Source organism: Cherax quadricarinatus, chromosome 15, assembly GCF_038502225.1.
Source record: "Cherax quadricarinatus isolate ZL_2023a chromosome 15, ASM3850222v1, whole genome shotgun sequence".
Taxonomy (NCBI): domain Eukaryota; kingdom Metazoa; phylum Arthropoda; class Malacostraca; order Decapoda; family Parastacidae; genus Cherax; species Cherax quadricarinatus.
The window spans coordinates 10450816-10478315 of record NC_091306.1 but is presented as its reverse complement, the minus strand read 5'-3'; the positions used below and the strand labels follow the sequence as shown (position 1 = coordinate 10478315).

Here is a 27500-nt window from a genome sequence, read left to right as displayed (position 1 = left end):
TACCTGATCTCTTTTTATTTTGTAGCTACTTTATATTATTTCAAATCCTTCGTCTATTTCTCACTCATACGCCGGTTTTCTTCATCTTATTCTCATATTTGTTTCTCAATTTTCTTTCTCATTACATATTATTTAGTTACGTGTTTACTTTCACTCCAATTCCAACCAAACCTTTTCTTCCTTCTCGCTTTTCCGTTTTTCTGGTTCTCCATTGGTATGTGCTATGTATCCGTCCTCCTCTAATGTACGTCAATGTCTCCATTTCGTTTTTTTATTAGTTCGCCTCGTTTTATTTTCACTTTGTCTTCTGTAGATAGCGTCTCTCTTGGTCTCTCCGCGGTTTTACTGGCAGATGCAACATCAGTAGTGGACCCAGATGGTAAAGCTGCACCATGGACACACCTACTACCATGCTTGCTAGTCCGCAGTGCAGCTCACTCATGTGTTGTTCATCTTTAGTTTTTAATAGCACACAGTTTTAAACCGAGCGTTTCTCTTTATTTTCAATGGCGTAAAGTACATATACACAGATTGATGTGCATATCTCAGAGTATAAACACTGAAAATTTACTCGAATTTCTGCTTCCGGGATGTATTTTTTGCTGTTTGTGTATAGGTGAATAGTGGCCTGAATGTTAATGGTGCAGTTAATAGGCTTTTAGTTCCATAAACCAGCTAGCTTCTAATGGCAGTGGTTTAGCACCTTGTGTATACTAATGTATAAACACCATATTTACCTTAATCTTAACTATATTATGTTTTAAAGTATATTCATAGTTTGTAACAAGTTAGACAGTCCTTAAATATGGAAATAGTACTTAATCTTTTAATCTCGCTTTGTTTATTGTATCCCTCAATGTACATACAGTTAAAAGTTCACTTTAATCCCTAACCATATTATATATTAAATGTTACTTGTGGGTTGTTTACCGGGTAAAATGTGGTCTCACTTATCATTACAACAAATATGCCTAAAATCAAACATTTTAAAGGTATTTCTGCCATTTCTGTTTCCTTGTCGCTTGAGTCTCACTGTAAATTACGACGTTTAGTTTACTTGTCTCATTCTCATTCTTTCATTAACATTGTTTTCTCTGAGAAATTGGAACAGTAGTTAAACAGGCACCTCTGATATTAACATTCTGTCGCCAAAAGTTTAAAAATTACTGATGTCAAATAAGCATAGCGTAGAATTTATTAGATGTTGATAAGCCCACACACTGAAAACCATTATCAGTAAACACCAATTTGATAGCTTTGTTACGTTCTTCATACCCGTCCTGTTGGCGGTAGTTAGAAAATTACAGAAGTATGTATTGGATCCAAGAACTGGGCCCCAGTATTCTGCTAGCTAAACAACAAAAGCTTGAAGCCAACTGCATTGTCCCATATTGCAAAGCCTTTTCAGTAGGGATGGGGCGATACGATTTTTTTGCCTATACAGATACTGATATTATCAAAATTAGCCGATGCTCACATATACTGATTGTCGATAGTCATTGATAACCGATACTCCGACACACTTTCAGTCATTCCAGCTCTTAAAGAGGCCAAGTGATATGGTGCGATGATTTCTACAGTACATCAAAATGTTATAAATCAATAATTTGTAGTAGTTAGGAAAAAACTGCCATTCTATAGAATAAATTGTCGCTTTGCAGCATGTGGATAACGTTTCGCTCGGTCAGAGCTTTATCATGTCGGCTGTATACCATTCTCATCCAAGGGAAAGTTGCCACATCCTAGTCACTGGTATTCATTGCTTTACTAATTTCAGCGATTAAACTACTTTAGGGCAGTACCATAACAAGTTGCAGGTAGAAAGATTTTCCAGAGAGAAAGTTTGAATTTGGAGGTTTAGTAAAAGAGGTGAGGTGCAGGGGAGGAGTGGAGAAGGGGAGGTGTGGGGAAGGGGTGGTGTGGGGAAGGGGAATATGATGTCGAGGGGAGGGGAAAGGGTTGACATTTTTGCGCAGCGGAGGAGGATGAAATGAAGGAAATTTTGTGTGTGGAGCAATGTGGTGGTAACGACGAGGCAACTTGAGCATTCTGAAATGCAATTTAGTATGCTAGGTTTATGACCTAGCAGGTACGCAAGGTTCATCAAAGCTATAATTCACCATTATATTAACATCAGGAATATTCAATTCCTAAAAGAGGGGATTAAAATAATCTCTCGGAATATTAGTGCTGTTTTACCAGGAGCACGAGATATTCATCCAGCCAACAGCACTCTCCTTGGTGCTCCTCTTGGGCCCAGTGCCATCGATCAGATCCTAGAAAAAAAAATCTCAGCCCTCAGGTGCCTGTCAATCCCAAAACTTACCTACTTCCTGAGGTGCTCCCCAGCCTTCAGCGGTCCGAAACTCAAGGAATATGACTATATGTATATGAATGTATGTATATATATATATATATATATATATATATATATATATATATATATATATATATATATATATATATATATATATATATATATATATATATATATATATATATATATATATATATATATATATATATATATATATATATATATATATATATGTGTCGTGCCGAATATGTAAAACTAGTCAGTTAGCAAGAACTCATTTAAAATTAAGTCCTTTCTGAAATTTTCTCTTATACGTTTAAAGATATATTTTTTTTCATTAATGTTGATGTAAAAATTTATAATTTTGTACCAAAAGAATCTTAGAAAATTTACCTAACCTTATTATAACAAGAACAATTTATTTTAGCCTAACCCAACTAAATATATTTTAGATTTGTTTACAGTAATTTAATACTAAACAAACACAGTGAAATATATTTTTTTCGTTAGGTTCAGAATGATTTTGGCCAAATTATTGCATACACAAATTTTCGCTTGTCTTGTATGGCAAGATGAGCGTTGCTATTTAAGCCAAGATCGCAAGTTCTGCCTATTCGGCACGACATATATATATATATATATATATATATATATATATATATATATATATATATATATATATATATATATATATATTTATTTATTAATTTGAACACGATACAGGGAAGTACAAAGGAATACAGTTATTAAAGTGCAACATGCCAAAGCCCCTTGTATGCAGAACATTATGGGCAGGCTTAAAATTAACATAAGATTAACTAAGCAATGATATATTCAGTGGTAAAAACATTACTGCAAACGGATAATAATTTAGCACAAATGAGTATTACAAAGACAGGTCATATGGTCATTTACTGTGTTGCTGTGCATTCAGTAGAATGGAGTATTCTGTTAGGTAATGTAATTAAAAAAAAACAAAGTTTGATTGGGTCACAGGTTAAACATTTATGAGATACAATAATGAAAAACATTTATGAGATAGAATTTATGTGATACAATTATTCAGTATTTATTTAGTTGTGGGTGAGTAAGTGATTTTTGAGAAGAGACTTGAATTTATAAACAGACAGCGTTTCTTTTATATTCACAGGAAGTGAATTCCAGATTTTAGGGCCTTTTATGTGCATTGAGATTTTGCATAGCGTGAGATGGACACGAGGAACATCAAAGAGTGATCTGTGCCTTGTATTATGGTCATGTGTTCTGTTGAGGTTGGTAAGGAGACGTTTGAGGGGAGGGTTTATGTCACAGTTAAGTGTTCTATGTATGTTGTAGGTGCAGTAATAAGTATGGATGTTTTGTATGGTGAGTAGGTTTAGAGTTTTGAATAATTGGTGGAGTGTGCTGCCTGTAGTGGGAATTTGTTATCATTCTGACTGCAGCCTTTTGTTGGGTAATTAATGGTCTGAGATGGTTTATTGTTGTTGAGCCCCATGCACAAATTTCATAGGTGAGATAGGGGTAAATAAGTGAGTGATATAGGGCCAGGAGGGCTGACTGTGGAACATAGTACCGTATCTTCGATAGTGTGATACGGTCTTGGAAATTTTTTTGGAAATTTGTTGTATATGTGTTTGAAATTTGAGTCTGTTATCAAGGTGGATTCCCAAGAATTTTCCCTCTGTGAGTTTTGTGATAGGTGATCCATTAATCATTATGTTAAGAGGGACGTCTGTAGCTCTGTTACCAAACTGAATGAAGTAGATTTTGTCAATGTTTAGAGTAAGTTTGTTAGTCCTCATCCAGGTAGATATTTTCTGTAATTCGGTATTTACAGTATTGGCTAGCATGACTGGGCTCGGGTGAGAGAAGACGTATGTAGTGTTATCTGCAAATAGTGTGGGTTTGAGTAGTTGCGATGCATTTGGTAGGTCATTTATGTATATGAGAAAGAGAAGAGGGCCTAGGACACTTCCCTGTGGGACACCAACTGAAATTGGCTGTACGGAAGAGTTGCCCCGTTTGTGTACACATATTGGCTTCTGTTGCTGAGGTAAGTCTTTAGGTAGTTGAGGGAGTGCTCTCTTACACCATAGTGCGACAATTTTATATGGAGCAAGTCATGGTCAACTGTATTAAAAGCTTTACGTAAGTCAATGAAGATCCCCAGTGGGACTTCTTTTTTCTCTATTGCAGTGTATATGCGTTCTAGCATGTGTATAATAGCATCGTTTGTATTTTTATTAGGCCTGAACCCAAATTGACAGGGGTTGAGTATGTTGTGGGAGATGAGGTAGGAATAGATTCGCTTATGAATTAATTTTTCGAAGATTTTAGAGAGAGGGTGTAAGTTGGATATTGGCCTATAGTTATTCAAGTCTGTTTGGTCTCCTCCTTTATGGCTTGGGGTGACCCTTGCTATTTTGAGAACTGTAGGGAAGGTAGAGGATTCTATGGATTTGTTAAAGAGTGTTGCAATGATTGGTGATAGCACCTGTGACACTTTTTTGTATATAATGGGTGGTAAGGTATTTAAATTTCCTGTCTTGTTTTTAGTGTGTTGATAATAAGGAAGACTTCAGTAGGGTTAGTCGGAGCTAGGAACAGTGTGTTCGGGTAGTTGCCAGTGAGGTAGTCATTGGGTGGGATATCTGAGCTTGGGATTTTATTGGCAAGGTTTTTTCCTATAGTGGAGAAGAAATTATTGACTCTGTTTGCTGTTTCAGTTGGTGGGAGTTAGGGTTCATCTGGTTTTGTTAATTCAATTTCGCTATTTCGTGATATCTTTTTTGTTCCTAGAATTTCTGATAGGGTTTTCCAGGTCTTTTTTTATGTCACCTCGTAAGTTGGATAATCTGTTCTCATAATACAATTTTTTAGCCCTTCTTATCAGGCTGGTTAGGATTGACGAGTAACGTTTTGTTTGGTCTCTGGTTATGTGACCCATTCTGTACTGTTTTTCGTATAGATGCTTTGTATTTATGGATTTGAGGATGCTGGGTGTTAGCCAGGGACTGTTCAGTCTCTTAGTTGTCATCTGTTTAGTTTTTTGGGGGCAGTGCTTGTTATAGAGGTATTGGGTCTTTTTTAGAAAATTATTAATACATTCGTCAATATCTGTATAGATTTCTAGCTCAGTGAACTAGTCAATGTTTGTCACTGCTACTGTGAAGTTATTAATGGCTGCCTCATTATTAAGTCTGAAAGTGACTAGTAGTGACTTTAGTATATATATATATATATATATATATATATATATATATATATATATATATATATATATATATATATATATATATATATATATATATATATATATATATATATATATACACCCCTTTCACTGTATATACACCGTTGAAAAATTAATAGCGACACCTATGAGGAAATATACAAAAGATTGGGCCAATAATATTGTGGGCACCCTGAGACTGTACAAGTTTTCAGGCCAACAAAATAAGACAATAAAAATAGAAATACTAAAATATTTACGTGAAAAAAAAGGACTGAACACTGTAAAAATTTAAGAAAATGAATAACATTATACGTAGTTGAGAAAGGCAGTAATGAAAGTTTTGAGGAAAAATAATCAAGTTCTTTTTTGAGTGCACGAAGCCATGGATAGAGTAAGTTTCTGAGAACCTGGGAAAAGTTTATCGAGGAATAAGGTGAATTTAAAAAGTTGAGTGTGAATAAAGCATGTTTTAATGTACGTTTTGGAGAACTTGGCAGAAGATAAGGAAATGAGAAAATAGGAAGGCAAGAGAGTTTACGGGAAGGTAAAGAAATAGGAGCAAGAAGTAAGAAATAGGACACGAAAGCCTCGACAAGAAGTAATGAGCTGAGACGTGAAAAAATAGGCTTAGGAATGATATCAAGGCGGTGTTTGTGTTATATATATTTGATGGAAACTGGACAAAAGCGGCTAGTCAAATGATATGCAAACAAGGAGGTACTCCATTAGCCTCGGCCTAGCTGTTTGAGGCTCCTCTGCCACCTTTCACCTGTGTGGGGGGCACTTCATGCACCGCCTGGCTCAGTGTAGCCCCTAGTCCTCTCCCACCGGGATTACCCCTCTTCCACCACACACATACCTGCTACATTTCCAGTCCTGCAGACATTTATTGGTATGGCGCCTATCTCAGTGCCATGGACATCTTCAGAGACTCTCCCCAAACGTCTCAAGAGACTGTGTCCGTAACATCTGGAACTATGTCCCCAAAGTTGATACTATGTATCAAAAATTTTCCCTATGAGGATAGACTGAGGTCTCTGAATCTGCACTCTCTAGAAAGGCGTAGATTTAGGGAGGATATGATTGAGGTGTATAAGTGAAAACAGGAATTAATAAAGGGGATATAAATAGCTTGCTAAAAATATCTAGCATATACAGGACTCGCAGCAATGGTTTTAAATTGGAAAAATTCAGATTCAGGAAGGATATAGGAAAGCACTGGTTTGGTAATAGAGTTGTGGATGAGTGGAAGGAACTCCGGAGTACCGTCATAGAAGCTAAGACGTTGTGTAGTTTTAAAAATAGATTGGATAAATACATGAGTGGGTGTGGGTGGGTGTGAGTTGGACCTGACTAACTTGTGCTACTAGGTCGGATGCCGTGCTCCTCCCTTAAGCGAATGTGACTCACCTGACTAGGTCAAGACATTGGCTTAAGCCGGTGGGAGAATTGGACCTGCCTCGCATGGGCCGGTGGGAGAATTGGACCTGCCTCGCATGGGCCGGTAGGCCTGTTGCCGTGTTCCTTCTTTCTTATGTTCTTAACATCCTCTAACACTGCTATTGGTTTCTGACATCTATCCCTGAAAGGGGTCGCCACACACATTATCATCAGTAAGTAAAATACACCTAAGCAGTTTGAACATTTTTTAGTACATAAAGTTTTACGTTGACACCAAACTTCATTAAATCTTATGATGACAAGATTTGAGAATCTTGGTGCCTCGGCGAAATGCTATTTGTTAATGCAGCATCCACACTGATTGTCCTGCGACCCGTGTCTTGTTAGACATAAAACTTAATAGTTGGGTTTCTAACCTTACAGTGTGAACACTTTGTCATATTAATGACACTGGAGTTAGCGTGACTCCTTAATATTTATTCTGTAATTACCTATTTCTTGTTCCAGGAGCTTTACTCGTAGTGTCCCGTCTTCAATAATTTATCACACACACAAAATCATTGGTAGTTATATATATATATATATATATATATATATATATATATATATATATATATATATATATATATATATATATATATATATATATATATAACTACCAATGATTGTAACAATTAATACATCCTCTTTTAATTTATTCCGGTGATCTAGTACTGTTTGCCAAGAAAAATTGTCTTGTATCCCTACGGCTGCACTCTTTCTTTTTCAGTTAACAACTATGGCCTCTTGCTTGCACTGCGCATCCACTAAATGCGTCTAGTTTGCAAACGGTAATGTCTCGAATAATATTCTCATTGGAGAAAAATAAAAGAAATATGAATTTCAATGCAGTTTTTATGGATTCTAGCTCGCACTAGGCTATTTTTTAAATAATAATAATAATTTATTTTCCAATAAGAGGAATTTGTTACAAAGGTTTCTAACATGGAAAACAAGCCTCATGAATGCAAGGGATCCCATATGCTCGAGCCTCCGTGCGCTGACTTGTTAAACATACTTACCACACACAAATACAGTATATATTTCTCTCCATAAGATTAACTAAATTTTTATAGTATGTTATGTTATCATGTACCTTTTCTGACATTTTGCTTTTCTTACTCAATATATCTACTAGGTATCGTAATATGATGTCAAGTATTTTTTATACATACATTATATTCATATCTTCTTTTGCATATTCTATCAAACTTATTATAAAAATCACTTATGCAGCATAAATTATTGTTATTTCCTGTTGTTTTTATTAATCATAAACTTATTCATTAGGTTTAGTATTGCGTGAAGTATGCACAACTCTGTGGATGTGTGAATATACAAATAAATAAATAAATAAATATATATATATATAATATATATATATATATATATATATATATATATATATATATATATATATATATATATATATATATATATATATATATATATATATGTGTGTGTGTGTGTGTGTGTGTTTGTGTGTGTGTGTGTGTGTGTGTGTGTGTGTGTGTGTGTGTGTGTGTGTGTGTGTGTGTGTGTGTGTGTGTGTGTGTGTGTGTGTGTGTGTGTGTGTGCGTCCTGTCTAAGGGCAATGTGTGGTGTAAATATTATGCAGAAAATTCGGAGTGTGGAAATTAGGAGAAGGTGTGGAGTTAATAAAAGCATTAGTCAGAGGGCAGAAGAGGGGTTGTTGAGGTGGTTTGATCATTTAGAGAGAATGGATCAAAGTAGAATGACATGGAAAGCATATAAATCTATAGGGGAAGGAAGGAGGGGTAGGGGTCGTCCTCGAAAGGGTTGGAAAGAGGGGGTAAAGGCGGTTTTGTGGGCGAGGGGCTTGGACTTCCAGCAAGCGTGCATGAGCGTGTTAGATAGGAGTGAATGGAGACGAATGATACTTGGGACCTGACGATCTGTTGGAGTGTGAGCAGGGTAATATTTAGTGAAGGGATTCAAGGAAACCGGTTATTTTCATATAGTCGGACTTGAGTCCTGGAAATGGGAAGTACAATGCCTGCACTTTAAAGGAGGGGTTTGGGATATTGGCAGTTTGGAGGGATATGTTGTGTATCTTTATACGTATATGCTTCTAAACTGTTGTATTCTGAACACCTCTGCAAAAACAGTGATTATGTGTGAGTGTGGTGAAAGTGTTGAATGATGAAAGTATTTTCTTTTTGGGGATTTTCTTTCTTTTTTGGGTCACCCTGCCTCGGTGGGAGACGGCCGACTTGTTGAATATATATATATATATATATATATTATATATATATATATATATATATATATATATATATATATATATATATATATATATATTATATATATATATATATGTAATATATGTATATATATATATATATATATATATATATATATATATATATATGCATATATATGTATATATATATATATATATATATATATATATATATATATGTATATATAATATATATATATATATATATATATATATATATATATATATATATATATATATATATATATATATATATATATATATATATATATATATATATATATATATATATATATATATATATATATATATATATATATATATATATATATATATATATATATATATATACAGGGAGGTACCGCCTCAAGAACTGTTATAGGGACCCTCATCCTCAGAGAAAAGAATAAACTTGCTTCAGGGAAAACTCAAGGTTCTTCCTGAAGCTGTTTGAGAATTTTCTCCTACCACCCCCTATATATCAAGTATGTTTTATTTAAAGACAAAATACCTTGGCCAAACATTCACAAAAATACAACAGAAATATATATACATATATATATATATATATATATATATATATATATATATATATATATATATATATATATATATATATATATATATATATATATACATTACCTTTATGTTGACAGCAAGACTCGAACCTGCAAACTCTGCATCATAGTACACAGTACTCTGATGCACAGTATTATCTACAACACAATTTGTTGCAGAATTAAACAAAGATCCTTACGAAACAAAGCAAATGCGATCGTAATTATGGACAAAGTAGATTACAGTGGAAAAATGAGCATGTTATTAGAAGACGGGGGCCCGACTTACGTGCCTCTTAAATATGTTTTCGAATGTCAGTGGAATACTCTTACTAGCCTCAGCAGATTTATATACACATTATGATGATAGTAGACAAGGACATTAACTCAGCAACTTGCAATGCAAACAGATTAAAAGATATGATTACCCGTCTTGGACCTGGTTTCAAATACATCTGGGAATCTGGTCTGTATAGTCCTTGTGGCTTAGCGCTTCTTTTTGATTATAATAATAATAATAATGGGAATCTGGTATAATTACTGACGAGCATCAAGCTAAATGTAATATATACACTTAGTTTTATAGTTGCTTTCCTTAATACTGCTTCATTATCCACTTAGATAAATAAAGATACATAGACAGTACATGAATTTGTGGTATATGTACGTATCTTGCTAATGAAAATGAGGCACTGGTAATTCTGACCAAAAAATGGAAAATTTGCTTTTAATAAATTAAATCTATATGCTTGAGCCAGATTATGCCACAGCAATGCTGGTGTGGGATTCGTCTGTATAAACCTGCATTTGTGGTCTCAGTGGTGGCCCATGCTGACATTCCTATGGTGTATTGAAATGTGCCTAGTTGGGTGAATCTTGTTAGGCCGGCAAGGAGCAGTGGTTAACACACTGTACTAAGAGATTTAAGACTTGCCACTGGTTCGAGCGCCACGCGTTCTGTGATTTACCTAATTTTAGTTGTGTTCATCATTTTCAGGTCCACTTCCCAGGCTTGTGTACCCAAAAGCTCTGACTACCCTACTCAAGAGAGATTCTTTGGTGCCAGTGAAGAATTTGACCTGATCTCCCTTTGCATTGATCAAGCCTGAGTGCCTTCCGTGGCCCAGACTCTGTATAACGTTACCCTACGGGTTTAGCGTTCCCATGAAGATTAATAATAATAATAATAATAATATTATTATTATTATTATTATTATTATTATTATTATTATTATTATTATTATTATTATTACTGCCTGTTGCAACAGGTATTAGCGTGCACACTAAGCCAGACACCGGCGAGAAAATTAAATTTTCCCGTAAATGAAGACAAAAAGAGCTTACAGAAGACGCTTTCATTGGGACATCTCACTTGTTCTGCAACTTGTGTATTTGCCTTAATGGGGAAGTTCCGTGTAGTTGGTATGCAGCTGGGCTTAAGCTCTGGTATAGAAGCGGATCCATTATTTTTTTTTTTAAGAAAAAATACTGGAAAAACTAAAAAATGTAAAATGCTCCTAAGAGTGTAACATTTTAGCGTTTAAATGTCTTCATTATGACAGTTCATTATAATAAGGCAATCAGTTAATGTTACTTGTAAGTTTGCTATTATGATTTCATATTTATTATTATTATAATCAAGGGGGAAGCGCTAAACCCGGAGGATTATACCGCGCCTGGGGGGGGGATATGTGGAAGGCATTCAGGCTTAATTCGGGGAACTGGAGCACAGATCCAATTCCCTAAATCAAGAGCCCCTCACCAACATCAAGGAACCTTCCTTGAGGGGTATGATTTCATAACCGGCTGGAGATCGGCAGAATTATAGAGGTATTTTTTTTGATGATTAAGACACATGTGCAACAGTTAAGTATCTTTACTGTTGATACCTAACTGTTACTTCATTACCTGTGACAGTTAGACATTGGTAAGACCTCATCATGTTGATCTAGAACAGGGATTCTTAACCTTTTTACGATTACAGATCACCAGTGGCTTGCCTAATATAATATGACCATATCCCCTTCACCAGACTGTGGAAATCACCACCACCACCAGTGCAGTTAGGTACCAGTATGACTTCAAGAGATGTCAGTAGCTTGGTTTTACTTTACATAATGATACCTACCAACACAACCGATGAAAGAAAATTATAAGGATTTTATCATATTTATTTATCGAAAAATGTAAATTGTTCAGAGATGGAGTACCATACTCCCATTATTTGGTTCCCATACCACTATGTGGTGTGCATGCCACCACGGCGTATATATACCAGCACGGCGTATATATACCACCACGGCGTATATATACCACCACGGTGTATATATGCCACCACGGCGTATATATACCACCACGGCGTATATATACCACCACGGCGTATATATACCACCACGGTGTATATATGCCACCACAGCGTATATATACCACCACGGCGTATATATACCACCACGGTGTATATATGCCACCACGGCGTATATATACCACCACGGCGTATACATACCACCACGGCGTATATATGCCACCACGGCGTATACATACCACCACGGCGTATACATACCACCACGGTGTATACATGCCACCACGGCGTATACATGCCACCACGGCATATACATACCACCACGGCGTATACATACCACCACGGCGTATATATACCACCACGGGTGTGCATGCCACCACGGCGTATACATACCACCACGGCGTATACATGCCACCACGGCGTATACATACCACCACGGCGTATACATGCCACCACGGCGTATACATGCCACCACGGCGTATACATACCACCACGGCGTATACATACCACCACGGCGTATACATACCACCACGGCGTATACATACCACCACGGCGTATATATACCACCACGGCGTATATATACCACGGGTGTGCATACCACCACGGCGTATATATACCACCACGGGTGTGCATACCACCACGGCGTATACATACCACCACGACGTATACATACCACCACGGTGTATATATACCACCACGGCGTATACATACCACCACGGAGTATACATGCCACCACGGCGTATACATGCCACCACGGCGTATACATACCACCACGGCGTATACATACCACCACGGCGTATACATACCACCACGGCGTATACATACCACCACGGCGTATACATACCACCACGGCGTATACATACCGCCACGGGGTGTGCATACCCCCTGGTTAAGAACACTTGATCTAGATTCTAGTGAGAACAGAGCTCACGTTGCTCAGTGGAACTGTACAAGAGGTAGTTTTTGCCATCTTACTTATTTGTGCTTTTCACTTTTCAAAATCTCCCATATTTATAAAAGTATTTGATGTTTTTATAGTTTAGCTCCAGAAGCCAGTATTCTGCAAAAATCATAAATGCTTTTGTTTTTTATTCGTTTTATCAATATTTTTGTAACTTTTAGCCTATACTGCTTATCTGTTATGTGTTAGTGGTTCTAGGGATTATCTTCCCCACGGACCAGTCTCAGACTAGGCCTCCTAGGTGAGGAAGGAAATATTAACAGGATTAAAAACTATTAAGAAGCACATAGGAGAATAAATATATTTGTATACTGAATGTAAGTAGGAGTTTGTAAGATTTGTCTGTCATGTGAAGTGTTTTAGACAAAGACAAAAGTAGTAATACTGTCAGTGCAAAACCAAAAAAAAAAAAGGATAATATCCCTACATTAAAAATTAATTAATTTCGGTTTGGTTGCTTCACAAGTAAGCTGGCCTAGTATGGATCAGTAAGCCTACTGCAGTGCTCCTCTGTTCTAAAATTTCAGATCCAGATAATGTACAGATAACAGTTGTATAAACCTTGGTAACTGATACGTACAAATTGGATTAAAAAGACTCGTGAGCAAACGCTACATGATAGCGCACAAAATGAAGGCCATGGGCATTACGGGGAAGGTAGGCAGATGGATTTTCGGGTTCCTAACACACAGAACACAGAAAGTAGTAGTAAACAGAGCAAGATCCAGCATCAGCGAGGTAGAAAGCTCAGTGCCCCAAGGCACTGTCCTGGCACCTCTGCTGTTTCTCATCATCATAGCAGACATAGACAAAAACACCCGGCACACTTTTGTATCATCATTCGCAGATGACACTAAAATAATCATGAAAGTCACTACGGTAGAAGACACTGAAAAATTACAGGAAGACATAAACAGGGTTTTCCAGTGTACAGCGGAGAACAGCATGACGTTCAATGGCGACAAGTTCCAGCTGCTTGTGTATGGAAAGAATGAAGAACTCAAGAGGAACACTATACAAAACTCAAGAGGGTCACCAAATAGAACGAAAGGAACACATAAAGACTTGGGAATAATTATGTCAGCTGATCTTTCTTTTAAAGAACTTAAGACAGAGATCACGACAGCCAGGAGGATAACGGGGTGGGTATTGAAAACTTTAAAAACAAGGGAAATAATGCTAATGGTGACACTCTTCAAATCGCTAGTGCTCCCTCATTGAGAGTATTACTCAGTGCTGACGGCCCCGTTCAAAGCAGGAGAAAATCAGAGCTGGAACAAATGCAGAGAACGTTTACGGCTCTCATTGAGCCTGGAAAGCACCTAAATTACTGGGAACGCCTTCAAGTCTTGAACATGTACTCATTGGAGCGAAGGAGAGAGAGATACATGATAATATATACCTGGAAAATACTCGAGGGCCTGGTCCCAAATCTGCACACTACCATAACAACATACTGGAGTGAGAGATGTGGGAGGAAGTGTAAAATAAACCCAGTGAGCAGAAGGGGTGCGGTGGGGACAATAAGGGAACACTGTATCAACATCCGGGGTCCCAGACTATTCAACATCTTACCAGAAGATATCAGAAACACTGCTGGAACAAGTGTAGAAGCCTTCAAAAGGAATAAGTGTAGAAGCCTTCAAAAGGAATGTGTAGAAGCCTTCAAAAGGAATAAGTGTAGAAGCCTTCAAAAGGAATAAGTGTAGAAGCCTTCAAAAGGAATGTGTAGAAGCCTTCAAGAGGAACAAGTGTAGAAGCTTTCAAGAGGAACAAGTGTAGAAGTTTTCAAGAGGAACAAGTGTAGAAGTTTTCAAGAGGAACAAGTGTAGAAGTTTTCAAGAGGAACAAGTGTAGAAGTTTTCAAGAGGAACAAGTGTAGAAGTTTTCAAGAGGAACAAGTGTAGAAGTTTTCAAGAGGAACAAGTGTAGAAGTTTTCAAGAGGAACAAGTGTAGAAGTTTTCAAGAGGAACAAGTGTAGAAGTTTTCAAGAGGAACAAGTGTAGAAGCTTTCAAGAGGAACTAGTGTAGAAGTTTTCAAGAGGAACAAGTGTAGAAGCTTTCAAGAGGAACTAGTGTAGAAGTTTTCAAGAGGAACAAGTGTAGAAGCTTTCAAGAGGAACAAGTGTAGAGGCTTTCAAGAGGAACAAGTGTAGAAGTTTTCAAGAGGAACAAGTGTAGAAGTTTTCAAGAGGAACAAGTGTAGAAGTTTTCAAGAGGAACAAGTGTAGAAGTTTTCAAGAGGAACAAGTGTAGAAGTTTTCAAGAGGAACAAGTGTAGAAGTTTTCAAGAGGAACAAGTGTAGAAGTTTTCAAGAGGAACAAGTGTAGAAGTTTTCAAGAGGAACAAGTGTAGAAGTTTTCAAGAGGAACAAGTGTAGAAGTTTTCAAGAGGAACAAGTGTAGAAGTTTTCAAGAGGAACAAGTGTAGAAGCTTTCAAGAGGAACAAGTGTAGAAGTTTTCAAGAGGAACAAGTGTAGAAGCTTTCAAGAGGAACAAGTGTAGAGGCTTTCAAGAGGAACAAGTGTAGAAGTTTTCAAGAGGAACAAGTGTAGAAGTTTTCAAGAGGAACAAGTGTAGAAGTTTTCAAGAGGAACAAGTGTAGAAGTTTTCAAGAGGAACAAGTGTAGAAGTTTTCAAGAGGAACAAGTGTAGAAGCTTTCAAGAGGAACAAGTGTAGAAGTTTTCAAGAGGAACAAGTGTAGAAGCTTTCAAGAGGAACAAGTGTAGAGGCTTTCAAGAGGAACAAGTGTAGAAGTTTTCAAGAGGAACAAGTGTAGAAGTTTTCAAGAGGAACAAGTGTAGAAGTTTTCAAGAGGAACAAGTGTAGAAGTTTTCAAGAGGAACAAGTGTAGAAGTTTTCAAGAGGAACAAGTGTAGAAGTTTTCAAGAGGAACAAGTGTAGAAGTTTTCAAGAGGAACAAGTGTAGAAGTTTTCAAGAGGAACAAGTGTAGAAGCTTTCAAGAGGAACAAGTGTAGAAGTTTTCAAGAGGAACAAGTGTAGAAGCTTTCAAGAGGAACAAGTGTAGAGGCTTTCAAGAGGAACAAGTGTAGAAGTTTTCAAGAGGAACAAGTGTAGAAGTTTTCAAGAGGAACAAGTGTAGAAGTTTTCAAGAGGAACAAGTGTAGAAGTTTTCAAGAGGAACAAGTGTAGAAGTTTTCAAGAGGAACAAGTGTAGAAGCTTTCAAGAGGAACAAGTGTAGAAGTTTTCAAGAGGAACAAGTGTAGAAGCTTTCAAGAGGAACAAGTGTAGAGGCTTTCAAGAGGAACAAGTGTAGAAGTTTTCAAGAGGAACAAGTGTAGAAGTTTTCAAGAGGAACAAGTGTAGAAGTTTTCAAGAGGAACAAGTGTAGAAGTTTTCAAGAGGAACAAGTGTAGAAGTTTTCAAGAGGAACAAGTGTAGAAGCTTTCAAGAGGAACAAGTGTAGAAGTTTTCAAGAGGAACAAGTGTAGAAGTTTTCAAGAGGAACTAGTGTAGAAGTTTTCAAGAGGAACAAGTGTAGAAGTTTTCAAGAGGAACAAGTGTAGAAGCTTTCAAGAGGAACAAGTGTAGAAGTTTTCAAGAGGAACAAGTGTAGAAGCTTTCAAGAGGAACAAGTGTAGAAGCTTTCAAGAGGAACAAGTGTAGAAGTTTTCAAGAGGAACAAGTGTAGAAGTTTTCAAGAGGAACAAGTGTAGAAGTTTTCAAGAGGAACAAGTGTAGAAGTTTTCAAGAGGAACAAGTGTAGAAGTTTTCAAGAGGAACTAGTGTAGAAGTTTTCAAGAGGAACTAGTGTAGAAGTTTTCAAGAGGAACAAGTGTAGAAGTTTTCAAGAGGAACTAGTGTAGAAGTTTTCAAGAGGAACTAGTGTAGAAGTTTTCAAGAGGAACAAGTGTAGAAGTTTTCAAGAGGAACAAGTGTAGAAGCTTTCAAGAGGAACAAGTGTAGAAGCTTTCAAGAGGAACAAGTGTAGAAGCTTTCAAGAGGAACAAGTGTAGAAGTTTTCAAGAGGAACAAGTGTAGAAGTTTTCAAGAGGAACAAGTGTAGAAGTTTTCAAGAGGAACTAGTGTAGAAGTTTTCAAGAGGAACTAGTGTAGAAGTTTTCAAGAGGAACAAGTGTAGAAGTTTTCAAGAGGAACAAGTGTAGAAGCTTTCAAGAGGAACTAGTGTAGAAGTTTTCAAGAGGAACTAGTGTAGAAGTTTTCAAGAGGAACAAGTGTAGAAGTTTTCAAGAGGAACAAGTGTAGAAGTTTTCAAGAGGAACAAGTGTAGAAGTTTTCAAGAGGAACTAGTGTAGAAGTTTTCAAGAGGAACTAGTGTAGAAGTTTTCAAGAGGAACTAGTGTAGAAGTTTTCAAGAGGAACAAGTGTAGAAGTTTTCAAGAGGAACAAGTGTAGAAGCTTTCAAGAGGAACAAGTGTAGAGGCTTTCAAGAGGAACAAGTGTAGAAGCACAAGACCCAGGACCGAAACGTTCTCTAATAAATATGGTAGTGTAGTACCAGGAATACTGGCGAGAAATATCTATCATAATGAACACCTGAAAAATGCTAAAGGAACTGGTTCCAAATAAATTCGCTCAACCCTTCCCAAGGGCTGGATGATGGTAGACGGTACATCGCTGCCGCCCCTCCTGCAGCAACAGGAGTCGAGGTTCACCTGGTACTCGATAATTATAATGAGTGACTGTTATGACTGATGTCGTAACGTAAAAAAAATGGTCCTGGTTCCTAAAGGCTGCTCACACTGCTGTCTAGGGGTTATAAGTACTCCGCAATATTGACATATTAATACTTTCCTTGTGTTGAAAATTATATAAAATACCGACAAGTTGAAGATTAAGACACATGGGCAACAGTAGGGTATCTTTATTGTGGAAACGTTTCGCTAACCAGTGGCTTCTTCAGTCCAGTACTGAGAAGAATGGTTGAATATCAGGAGTTAGAGGTAATCAGTCCCTCAGTATGAGGCCATATGATCAGTCCATCAATCTTGATCAGAGTACAGCATGTGCGCGGAGAAGCTTATGTAGTGCAGACAGGCGAGGTGAAGCAGTCGTGGGCGGTGTCACTATAGAAAAATCCACAGGTACGAGTATGTCATGCCTATAGGTGAGGCAAGCGTAGAATTCCCAGTATCAAGTTCCTAAGCCCAATTCAGGGAAGAATGGTTCAAGATCAGAAGGACTTTGAGGTAATCAGTCCCTCAGCCTGATCGTCAGCTGCTTTTTCTCTGTATTGGATTGAGGAAGCCACTGGTTGGCGAAATATTTCAAGAGTAAAGATACCCAAGTGTTGCACCAGTCTCAAAGATATACTGTTTTGTCTTCCTGAAGCCGTTTTTTTTTTTGTAATAAATTTCTTTCATTTGCACGTGGTGCGGCAACACAGACTAAGCCACACTTGACCAAACTTACTGTGAAAAAGGACACGTGTGCGATTATCAAGACAGTCATTGAGAACTGAAGGAGCTCCAGGTAATTTTTCACATACTTGCTGGTGTTGGTCACCAAATTCTGACACCAAGCTAATTGCTGGGGAACTGTGTTGAGAGGGCGTGCAGACACGACCCTGGGCGTTATCCAGTCCAGCTTGTAATCCAAGGTAAGTTTATTTAGGCACAGGTACACATAAGTAAATTACCTAGGATACTACTAAAAGTCAGACAAAGTGACCTATTTCCATTGGATTCCTAAGTTAGTTATTTAGCTTACTTACGCAAGCAGGATTTTCAACATGCATAGATACGCTGTATATCAAAATATATGTACTTATGACATCGTAAATAATTCGTTGATTTGTGTAAGTTGATTATATACGTTATTTGGCTTAGATTTGGTTGGTCAGATTACCATTAAATCCTGAGTAGCGTTTGGGGATGAAGACAACTGGCGCAAAACTGACAGCTTGTGAAGCAGACAGTTTGAAGTGTGGAGCTTTATTGAGACGTTTCGCCTGTGTACAGCTGAAACATGTCAGTGACGTTCAGTCAGTACAACCCTGTGTAGTGTGGCATCAGGCACACGTGCAACACCTGGGTATCTTGATTTGAAAACGTTTCACCAACCAGTGACGTTTTCAGTTCACTACAGAGAAGATACGAGAAGACAGTAGAGAATGAGGTAATGAGTTCTTCAGCCTTGGAGAACTCTGCACAGAAGACAACAAAAGATTAGGTAATCAGTTCCTCAACCTGGCAAAACTATACAGAGGATAGTAAACATAATCAGTTCCTCAACCTGGCAGAATTATACCTATAGATGAGGTAATCAGTCCCTCAGCTTGGCAGCTGGTGTCCAGTACCTGTCAAAAATCTAACAAAGTTACTGAACATCGGCTTCTAAGTTGAGGGACTGAATGCCTCATCTTCTCATATCTTCTCTGTTTTGAATTTAAAAAAAAACCACTGGTTGGGGAAATGTCTTCAAACCAAAATATCCAGGTGTTGCGTATGTGTCTGATTCCGTAACACACAGGGATGCACTGACTCAACTTTCCTCTTCGCAGTTGTGTCTTTTCACCATTTTGGGAAGTAAACATTGCCAATATAACGGCAGACAAATTAATATAGCATTATGTTATAAATATATGTGTGTTACATCAGAAAAAAATGATCAGTGTAGACGCTGCTTTTTTCAAGGCGGGAAACGATTTGCCTGACCCGCTAGGCATCAGTAGAACCTTTAAAATGTGCTTAGAGACGTGGAAACAGTGAACAAACTCAGGGGACAAAGACTGAAAACTTTCCTTAAAGAGAGGTACGTTGGGCTAAGCATCGTTCTGAGCACTTCGCGTGAGGCGCACGTCAACCATTCTTGTATCTGCTGCAGCAAATACGAGAATAATAAATATAAGAGTAGCTTTCAAAAAACATCATCAGTAAGGTATTCACTACCTTATACACAGCTTATTTCAGGCCCATCATGGAATAGTCTACGCCCTTTTAGAACCCACATCTGGTTAAGCGTGTAAAAAAGCTGTAAAAAGTGTAGAGGTTTGCAAAGAAGGTAGTCCCAGACCTGAGGTGTATGACCTATGAGGAGAAGCTAGAGGAGCTAAACCTAACAACAGTAAAGGACAGAAGGTTCAGTATAAAATACTCAGAAAATGATAGGGTGACCAGGAAGTCAGCTTGAGAGGCGCGTATCAGGTACACCAGGTCTTAGCTGGAAGTAAACGCGCAGACGAGTCACAGGAATGTTAGGAAATATGTACATCTTTAGTGTTAGAGCGGTCAGCAAGAGATACGACCTCGGCAGCCAAGTGCTAGAGCCAGAATCCATACATAGCTTAAAGAACAGGCATCATAGGGCTCACACAGCCAACAGTGAAACCAGTAGCGGCCAGCAAAGAGGCCGGGCGAGGAGCTGAGATTCGACTCCTGCAACCTAAAAAGTTGAGTACTTAGGACATGATATTAGGAAACGTATCGGTCCTGGAACCTTTTTCATAATAATAAATAATAATAATAATATGTGCTTCAATAATAATAATATATGCTTTAATTACTCCTCTTCTGATGTAATGAACTTAAGTATTGTGTTAGTGCGACTGATAACTGGATGAGAGAAGACCGCTTGAAACCATAAATTAGCAGCGTAGGATGTTTACTGAGATGATGTGATGGTTATAATTAGCGGATGATAGCCAGGCAGATGATAGAAAGTCAGATGATACACAGGTAGATGATAGCCAGGCACATGATACACAGGCAGATGATAGCCAGGCAGATGATACACAGGCAGATGATACACAGGCAGATGATACACAGGCAAATGATAGCCAGGCAGATGATACACAGGCAGATGATACACAGGCAGGTGATAGCCAGGCAGATAATAGCCAGGCAGATGATACACAGGCAGATGATAGCCAGGCAGATGATAGCCAGACAGATGATACACAGGCAGATGATAGCAAGGCAGATGATACACAGGCAGATGATAGCCAGGCAGATGATAGCCAGGCAGATGACAGCCAGGCAGATGATACACAGGCAGATGGTAGCCAGACAGATGATAGCCAGGAAGATGATAGCCAGGCAGATGATACACAGGCAGATGATAGCCAGGCAGAAGATAGCCAGGCAGATGATACACAGGCAGATGATACACAGGCAGATGATAGCCAGGCAGATGATAACCAGGCAAATGATACTCAAGCAGATGACACACAGGCAGATAATAGCCAGGCAGATGATAGCCAGGCAGATGATACACAGGCAGATAGCCAGGCAGATGATACACAGGCAAATAGCCAGGCAGATGATACACAGGCAGATAATAGCCAGGCAGATGATACACAGGCAGATAATAGCCAGGCAGATGACACACAAGCAGATGATAGACAGGCAGATGATACACAGGCAGATGATATACAGGCAGATGATACCCAGGCAGATGATAGCCAGGCAGATGACACACAGGCAGATGATACACAGGCAGATGATACACAGGCAGATGATAGACAGGCAGATGATACACAGGCAGATGATAGACAGGCAGATGATAGACAGGCAGATGATACACAGGCAGATGATATACAGGCAGATGATACCCAGGCAGATGATAGCCAGGCAGATGACACACAGGCAGATGATACCCAGGCAGATGATAGCCAGGCAGATGACACACAGGCAGATGATACCCAGGCAGATGATAGCCAAGCAGATGATACACAGGAAGATGGTAGCCAGACGGATGATAGCCAGGAAGATGATAGCCAGGCAGATGATAGCCAGGCAGATGATACACAGGGAGATGATAGCCAGGCAGATGACACACAGGCAGATGATAGCCAGGCAGATGATACACAGGCAGATGATAGCCAGGCAGATGATAGCCAAGCAGATGATACACAGGCAGATGATATACAGGCAGATGATACCCAGGCAGATGATAGCCAGGCAGATGACACACAGGCAGATGATAGCCAGGCAGATGATACACAGGCAGATGATAGCCAGGCAGATGATAGCCAAGCAGATGATACACAGGAAGATGGTAGCCAGACGGATGATAGCCAGGAAGATGATAGCCAGGCAGATGATAGCCAGGCAGATGATACACAGGCAGATGATAGCCAGGCAGATGATAACCGGGCAGATGATCGCCAGGCAAATGATACACAGGCAGATGATAGCCAGGCAGATGATACACAGGCAGATGATAGCCAGGCAGATGATACACAGGCAAATGATAGCCAGGCAGATGATACACAGGCAGATGATAGACAGGCAGATGATACACAGGCAAATGATAGCCAGGCAGATGATACACAGGCAGATGATAGCAGGCAGATGATACACAGGCAGATGATAGCTAGGCAGATGGTACACAGGTAGATGATAGCCAGGCAGATGATACACAGGCAGATGATAGCCAGGCAGATGATACACAGGCAGATGATACACAGGCAGATGATACACAGGCAGATGATACCCAGGCAGATGATAGCCAGGCAGATGATAGCCAGGCAGATGATACACAGGCAGATGATAGCCAGGCAGATGATACCCAGGCAGATGATACACAGGCAGATGATACCCAGGCAGATGATACACAGGCAAATGATAGCCAGGCAGATGATACCCAGGCAGATGATACACAGGCAGATGATACACAGGCAGATGATACACAGGAGGATGATAACCAGGCAGATGATACACAGGCAGATGATAGCCAGGCAGATGATACACAGGCAGATGATATACAGGCAGATGATAGCCAGGCAGATGATACACAGGCAGATGATACACAGGCAGATGATAGCCAGGCAGATGATACACAGGCAGATGATATACAGGCAGATGATACCCAGGCAGATGATACACAGGCAGATGATAGCCAGCAGATGATACACAGGCAGATGATAGCCAGGCAGATGATACACAGGCAGATGATAGCCAGGCAGATGATACACAGGCAGATGATAGCCAGGCAGATGAAACACAGGCAGATGATACACAGGCAGATGATAGCCAGGCAGATGATAGCCAGGCAGATGATACACAGGCAAATGATAGCCAGACATATGATACACAGGCAGATGATAGCCAGGCAGATGATAGCCAGGCAGATGATACACAGGCAGATGATAGCCAGGAAGATGATAGCCAGGCAGATGATAGCCAGGCAGAGGATACACAGGCAGATGATACACAGGCAGATGATAGCCAGACATATGATACACAGGCAGATGATACCCAGGCAGATGATAGCCAGGCAGATGATACACAGGCAAATGATAGCCAGACATATGATACACAGGCAGATGATACCCAGGCAGATGATAGCCAGGCAGATGATACACAGGCAAATGATAGCCAGACATATGATACACAGGCAGATGATACCCAGGCAGATGATAGCCAGGCAGATGATACACAGGCAGATGATAGCCAGGAAGATGATAGCCAGGCAGATGATAGCCAGGCAGAGGATACACAGGCAGATGATACACAGGCAGATGATAGCCAGGCAGATGATAGCCAGGCAGATGATACACAGGCAGGTGATAGCCAGGAACATAATAGCCAGGCAGATGATACACAGGCAGATGATAGCCAGCCAGATGATACACAGGCAGGTGATAGCCAGGCAGATGATAGCCAGGCGGATGATACACAGGCAGATGATAGCAGGCAGATGATACACAGGCAGATAATAGCCAGGCAGATGATACACAGGCAGATGATACACAGGCAGGAGATGGGCAGGCAGATGATACACAGGCATATGATACACAGGCAGATGATACACAGGCAGATGATACACAGGCAGATGATACACAGGCAGATGATACACAGGCAGATGATACACAGGCAGATGATACCCAGGCAGATGATACACAGGCAGATGATACACAGGCAGATGATACACAGGCAGATGATACCCAGGCAGATGATACACAGGCAGATGATAGCCAGGCAGATGATACACAGGCAGAAGATAGCCAGGCAGATGATACACAGGCAGGAGATGGGCAGGCAGATGATACACAGGCATATGATACACAGGCAGAAGATACACAGGCAGATGATAGCCAGGCAGATGATACACAGGCAGATGATACACAGGCAGATGATACACAGGCAGATGATAGCCAGACAGATGATACACAGGCAGATGATACACAGGCAGATGATAGCCAGGCAGATGATACACAGGCAGATGATACACAGGCAGATGATACACAGGCAGATGATAGCCAGACAGATGATACACAGGCAGATGATACACAGGCAGATGATAGCCAGGCAGATGATACACAGGCAGATGATAGCCAGACAGATGATACACAGGCAAATAATAGGCAGGCAGATGATAGCTAGGCAGATGATAGCCAGGCAGATGATAGCCAGGCAAATGATACACAGGCAGATGATAGCCAGGCAGATGATAGCCAGGCAGATGATACACAGGCAGATGATACACAGGCAGATGATAGCCAGGCAGATGATAGCCAGGCAGATGATACACAGGCAGATGATACACAGGCAGATGATAGCCAGGCAGATGATACACAGGCAGATAATAGCCAGCCAGATGATAGCCAGGCGGATGATACACAGGCAGATGATAGCCAGGCAGATGATACACAGGCAGATGATAGCCAGGCAGATGATACACAGGCAGATGATACACAGGCAGATGATAGCCAGGCAGATGATACACAGGCAGATAATAGCCAGCCAGATGATAGCCAGGCGGATGATACACAGGCAGGTGATAGCCAGGCAGATGATACACAGGCAGATGATAGCCAGGCAGATGATACACAGGCAGATGATACACAGGCAGATGATACACAGGCAGATGATGCACAGGCAGATGATACACAGGCAGATGATAGCCAGGCAGATGATACACAGGCAGATGATAGCCAGCCAGATGATAGCCAGGCGGATGATACACAGGCAGATGATAGCGAGGCAGATGATAGCCAGGCACATGATGGCCAGACAGATGATAGACAGGCAGATGATAGACAGGCAGATGATAGCCAGACAGATGATAGACAGGCAGATGATAGCAAGGCAGATGATAGACAGGCAGATGATAGCCAGGCAGATGATAGATAGGCAGATGATAGACAGGCAGATGATAGACAGATGATAGACTGGCTATCATTTGCTAGGCAGATGATAAACAGGCAGATGATAGCCAGGCAGATGATACACCGGCAGATGATAGCCAGGCAGGTGATAGCCAGGGAGATGATAGCTAGGCAGATGATAGACAGGCAGATGATAGACAGGCAGATGATAGCCAGACATGATAGACAGGCAGATGATAGCCAGACAGATGATAAACAGGTAAATGATAGACAGGCAGATAATAGACAGGCAGCTTTATACCTGCTGTTAGAACAGAACTGCACCTGTAGTTACAACAGTGCTGCAAGTGCAGTTGGAACAGCAAGAGTGGACAGGCGAGTAAGGGAGTGTTTGGTAATAGGTTTAGAACAGCATCCGTTAGTCTTGGATGAGTTTGAACAGAGGCTGGTAAAACAGGTGGAGTGGGTGGACCAGCGAGTGGAGCGGGTGAACCAGCGAGTGTAGTGGACCGGCAAGCGGAGTGGGTGAACCAGCAAGTGGAGTGGTTGAACCAGCAAGTGGAGTGCTTGAACCAGCAAGTGGAGTGGGTGAACCAGCAAATGGAGCGGGTGAACCAGCAAGTGGAGTGGGTGAACCAGCAAATGGAGCGGGTGAACCAGCAATTGGAGTGGATGACAAGCAAGTGGAGTGGGTGAACCAGCAAGTTGAGTGGACGAACCAGCAAGTGGAGTGGGTGAACCAGCAAGTGGAGTGGGTGAACCAGCAAATGGAGTGGGTGAACAGCAAGTGGAGTATCTGAACAGCAAGTGGAGCCGGTGAACCAGCAATTGGAGTGGGTGAACCAGCAGGTGGAGTGGGTGAACCAGCAAGTGGAGGGAGTGAACCAGCAAGTGGAGGGAGTGAACCAGCAAGTGGAGTGGGTGAACCAGCAAGTGGAGCGGGTGAAACAGCAAGTGGAATGGGTGAACCAACAAGTGGAGTGGGTGAACAGCAAGTGGAGCGGGTGAACCAGAAAGTGGAGTAAGAAGACTGGCAAGTGGAGTAGGCGAACCAGCAAGTGGAATGGGTGGAGCGGGGGAACCAGCAAGTGGAGTGGGTGAACCAGCAAGTGGAGTGGGTGAACCAGCAGGTGGAGTGGGTGAACCAGCAAGCGGAGGGAGTGAACCAGCAAGTGGAGTGGGTGAACCAGCAGGTGGAGTGGATGAACCAGTAAGTGGAGCAAGTGGAGTGGGTGAACCAGCAAGTGGAGTGGGTGAACAGCAAGTGGAGCGGGTGAACCCGAAAGTGGAGTGAGAAGACCGGCAAGTGGAGTAGGCGAACGAGCAAGTGGAATGGGTGGAGCAGGTGAACCAGCAAGTGGAGTGGGTGAACCGGCAAGTGGAATGGGTGAACCAGCAGGTGGAGTGGGTGAACCAGCAAGTGGACTGAGTGGACCAGCAAGTGGAGTGGGTGGACCAGCAAGTGGAGTGGGTGGACCTGTAAATGGAGTGGGTGGACCAGCAAGTGGAGTGGATGGACCAAAAAGTGGAGTGGGTGGACCTACAAGTGGAGTGGGTGGACCAGCAAGTGGAGTGGGTGGACCAGCAAGTAGAGTGGGTGGAGGTGCAAGTGGAGTGGGTGGAGGTGCAAGTGGAGTGGGTGGACCTGCAAGTGGAGTGGGTGGACCTGGAAATGGAGTGGATGGAGCAGCAAGTGGAGTTGGTGGGCCAGCAAGTGGAGTGGGTGGACCTGCAAGTGGAGTGGGTGGACCAGCAAGTGAAGTGGGTGGACCAGCAAGTGGAGTGGGTGGACCTGCAAGTGGTGTGGGTGGACCAGCAAGTGGAGTGGGTGGACCAGCAAGTGGAGTATGTGGACCAGCAAGTGGAGTGGGTAGACCAGCAAGTGGAGTTGGTGGGCCAGCAAGTGGAGTGGGTGGACCTGGAAGTGGAGTTGGTGGACTAGCAAGTGGAGTGGGTGGACCAGGAAGTGGAGTGGGTGGACCAGCAAGTGGAGTGGGTGGACCTGTAAATGGAGTGGGTGGACCAGCAAGTGGAGTGGATGGACCAAAAAGTGGAGTGGGTGGACCTACAAGTGGAGTGGGTGGACCAGCAAGTGGAGTGGGTGGACCAGCAAGTAGAGTGGGTGGAGGTGCAAGTGGAGTGGGTGGAGGTGCAAGTGGAGTGGGTGGACCTGCAAGTGGAGTGGGTGGACCTGGAAATGGAGTGGATGGAGCAGCAAGTGGAGTTGGTGGGCCAGCAAGTGGAGTGGGTGGACCTGCAAGTAGAGTGGGTGGACCAGCAAGTGAAGTGGGTGGACCAGCAAGTGGAGTGGGTGGACCTGCAAGTGTTGTGGGTGGACCAGCAAGTGGAGTAGGTGGACCAGCAAGTGGAGTATGTGGACCAGCAAGTG

At 40.9% G+C, this 27500-nt stretch overlaps 1 protein-coding gene across 1 annotated transcript in view; it reads left to right on the top strand.

The window, feature by feature from the left end:
- The window catches only part of Galphao (G protein alpha o subunit), a 705635-nt gene that overhangs the window by 10904 nt on the left and 667231 nt on the right, over positions 1–27500 (top strand). The gene's annotated exons all lie outside the window — the stretch shown is intronic.